General features: G+C 37.4%; 1 pseudogene; it reads right to left on the reverse strand.

Moving 5' to 3' along the window:
• Nucleotides 1-1,424: 1,424 nt before the first annotated feature.
• Nucleotides 1,425-2,134, reverse strand: LOC120225376 (annotated as a pseudogene).
• Between the last annotated feature and the right edge of the window lie 2,231 nt (nucleotides 2,135-4,365).

Here is a 4,365-nt window from a genome sequence, read left to right on the forward strand (position 1 = left end):
TATTGGCTTACCTCCAGTTTTTTTGTAAATAATCTTATTTAGGTATATAGGTAAATAAAATTATTTACAGAAAAAATAAGTGACAATGTTATGTTAATTATGAAACCTAGAAATATCTGAACACAGTATTTGATCAATAGCAGTTAGGTAAATGATAAACTAGTCTGTATCTACAGATTTTCGTCAATTTAAAAATAATGGGTTATTTTCTGTGTAGCCTTGTGTGGTACTCTTGAAGCAAGTTAGACAGATTAAAATGATCATCTCTTCATATTTTTAACCTGAGAAATGTTAGTATCTATCCATGAATTCAATGAAATGCCTCAGTGAGCTCCCTGCTTCTCTATTTCTCATAATTCTCTAACAGACAATGGAGACTGGAAGCTGATGAAAAGCAGCAAGTCTGGGACCAACTCCAAACTCCTACCACTTCTTCAGTTGTGTCTTTTCTCAGAGTGTGGCTTTCTCTCTCAAGAGCTGCTTTCCTTTCAGAGCCAGTTTTGTTTTCTCTTAATCCATTAATTTCTCCCCTTTCAGAGGCCTACCTACGCTATTCTCTGATGAATATCCAATTCCAAAAGCGGCTAGTGTCTGCTTACCAGGACTTATTCACTTGTTCCCCAGGTCTTTTCTGCTCCCTTTGACTTCCTAAATCCCTGCTATGTCTTTTCTTTCTAAATTTCTGCTTCTCTGGAATCTGAGTGGCAAGTTCCACTTACGGAGCACCATAGAAATACAAACTTGTATTCATCCCTGGGTCACTTCTGTTCACGTATAATGAGATTTATGTTGCATCAACACTGCCATTAAGGTTTCCGTATAAGACTGGGGGTCGAAATGTTTAGATGGTAGTAAAGAAGGTGAAGAAAAGTTAGCAAAGATGAATTTTAATATTCAATGCTGGAATATCAGAAGTATTCTGAAGAGGCACCCTATAATACATTAAAAAAATTTTTTTTTTAATTTTGTCCTTTAGAAAATCTTTCAAAAGGCTATTCTTTTATTATGGTGATATGGCTGACCAGTATGTTCTGACCTCAGAAGCATCTGCCTCTTTAAAGGTCAGATGTGATTCAGTCACTTAGTTATTCAATTTTGTTTCTATTAGAGTTTGCTTATGGCAGTGATTGTACTAGTCCTTTTCTTCTCCTCCTCCACCCCTTTCTCTTCTTCCTCCTCCTCCTTCTTCTTCTTTACAATATACAATATACTTTGTCCTCCAAGACCCTCTCCCTCTTCAGGGGGTCTGGGATGGAAACTATGGTGGTCAGGTGATTCTCAGTGTGTTGGTGGATGAGCTGGGGCAAAGACTCATCAGCAGCTGAGAGCTTCTCTCTGCCTCTTGCTCTTACTGCAGCAGGTAGTCCAGGGGGCTCTTACTCCTTGGAAGTCATGTGGACCACAAGGTTCACCACCTAGTTGCTCTAGCCAAATTCATTTTCATACCAGGAAATTTTCATACCACTTGAGAAAGTGGTCTTTGAGAACAATGCAAAGCCTAGCATTGAAGGTGAAAGAGTGGGTGTCACTGTTAAAGTCACAGGAGATAACCTGTCATCAGTGTTGCCCGTGATGCCCTTGAGGGAGCCTTCCAATGTCTGCTTCACTACCTTCTTGAAGTCATCATATTTGGCAGCTTCCTCTAGGCAGCATTTCAGATCCATGACTGACATACTGGGGGTAGGGAGACAGAAGGCCATGCCAACGAGCTTCTCATTCAGCTCAGGGATAACCTTGCCTACAGCCTTGGCAACATCAGTAGAAGCAGGGATGATGTTCTGGGCAGCCCAGCCACCATGCTACAGTTTCCCAGAGAGGCCATCACAATCTACTGGGTATCAGTGATGGCATGGACTGTGGTCATGGTTCCATCCAAGGTACTGAAGTTGTCATGATGACCGTGGCCAGAGAGGCCAACCAGTTGGTGGCAGAGGAGGCATTGCTGACAATCTTAAGTGAGTTGTCATACTTGTGATTAATGCCAATCATAAACATCAGGGCATCAACAGAAGATGCAGAGATGATGACCCACCCTTCAAGTGAGCCCCAGCATCTCCCTGATGGTAAAGCCCCTTGTGGATTCGACAGTGTACTCAGCACCATCATCACCCCATTTGATGTTGGCAGATCTCATTCCTGGAAGATGGAGATGGGCCTTCCATTGATGACAAGTTTCCCATTCTCAGCGTTGATTGTGCTGTGGAATTTGCTGTGGGTGGAACCATACTGGAACATGTAGACCATGTAGTTGAGGTCAATGAAGCATCACTGATAGCAACAATATTTACTTTTCCAGAGTTAAAAACAGCCTTGCCACCCAACGTGGTCAAATCTGTTTACTCTGACCATCACCGTCATATCTCAGGAATGTGGCTGGCATGGCATTAGACATGGCTGTTTGTCAAATGAGGAGGAGCAGAGAACCTGGCCCTTTTCTTCATATGTGTCTCTTTATCTTCTTTCATTTTTATTTTGTATTTATAAAAAAATGTTGTACACTAGCCTTCTATTGATTGCTTTTTCGCTCTGTTGTTTCTTTTACTGCACAGAAGCTAAGTTTGATGTAGATCTACTTTTTATTTATGTTTTTATTGACTATACTTTTGGAGTCACATCCCTGAAATTACTGTGGAGACCAATGTCATTAAGCTTCTACCCAATGTTTTATTCTACGAGTGTTACTGATTTAGATCTTAAGTTTAAATTTTTAATCCATTTTGAGTTGATTTTTATGTATGTGTAAGTTATAGGTCCAATTTCATTCTCTTGAATGTGGATATCTAGTTTTCCCAAGACTATTTGTTGCAGAGACTATATTTTCCTCATTTTTTATTCTTAGCACCATTGTTGAAAATCAGTTGACCATCTAAATGTGCATAGATTTCTGGGCTCTCAGTTCTGTTTGTTGATCTACATGTTTATATTTATTCCAGTACCATACTGGTTTATACATTATAGTTTTATAACATATTTTGAAATCAGGAAGTGTGATACCTCCAGCTTTGTTCTTACTTCTCAAGATGTCCTGGCTATTTGAAGTTTTCTGTGGTTCTATTTAACTTTTAGGGCTGTTTTTCCTACTTCTTTGCAAAATGCCAGTGGGATTTTGATAATAATGACATTGAATCTGTAGGATTAGGTAGTATGCACGTTTTAACAGTATTAACTCTTCTAATCTGTGAAATGGCATGTCTTTCCATTTGTTTGTGTCTTTTATAATTTCTTTCTTCAGTGTTTTGTAGTTTTTAGTTTACAAGTTTTTCATCTCCTTAGTGAAAATACTTGTAAACCATATATCTGATAAGGGGTTAATATCCAAAATATAAGGAACTGCTATTACTCAATAGCAAAATTTTTAATTAATTGAATAACCTAATTTAAAAATGGATAAAGAAACTGAATAGACATTTCTCCAAAGAAGATATACAGATGACCAACAAGTATATGAAAAGATGCTCAATATCACTAATTATCAGGGAGATACAAATCAAAACCATAATAAGATGTCATTACATACCTGTTAGGATGACTATCAAGAAAAAAACCCCTAATATTACTAGTTTGGGCAAGGATGTGGGGAATTGGAACTTCTTTATATTCTTGATAGGAATGCAAAGTAGTGAAATAATTATGAAAAACAGTATGGAATGCCCTCAAAAAATTAAAATAAAACTACCCCATGATCTATTAATTCCACTTTAGGACATAGATACAAAAGAACTGAAACCAAATCTCAAAGACCTATCTGCACTCCCACGTTCATTGCAGCATTTTTCATAGTAGCCACGATGTGGAAATAATGTACGTTACCATAAACAGATGAACTGACAAAGAAAATGTGGTATATACCTTTAATGAATATTATATGGCCATAAAAAAGGAAGGAAATTCTGCTATTTATGACAATAGGGATGAACCTGGAAGACATTAAGCTAGGGAAATGAGCCAATCAAAGAAGGACAAACACTGTATGACTATTTATATGAAGTACATAAAATAGTCAAACTCATGGAAGCAGAAAATATAATAATGTTTGCCAGCATTGGGAGGTAGGCAAAGTAGAGAGATTTAAATTCAGTGGTATAAAGTTTTGCATAATAAATAAGTTCTAGAAATCTGCTGTATAACAGAGTGCCTATAATTAATAATATAGTATTGTGCACCACAAAATTTGTTACGACGTTAAGTCCCACATTAAATATTTACCACGAAAAGGTGGTGGTGGGATGACACGTGAAAGTTTGGGAGGTATTGGATATGTCAGTTCCCTTGATTGTAGTGATAGTGTCATAGTTTTCACATATGTCTAAACCCATCACATGGTATATAGTATATATGCAGTTCTTTATATACAAATTATAATTC

Source organism: Hyaena hyaena, unplaced genomic scaffold (genome assembly GCF_003009895.1).
Source record: "Hyaena hyaena isolate Hyena2069 unplaced genomic scaffold, ASM300989v1 scaffold_1380, whole genome shotgun sequence".
Classification (NCBI taxonomy): domain Eukaryota; kingdom Metazoa; phylum Chordata; class Mammalia; order Carnivora; family Hyaenidae; genus Hyaena; species Hyaena hyaena.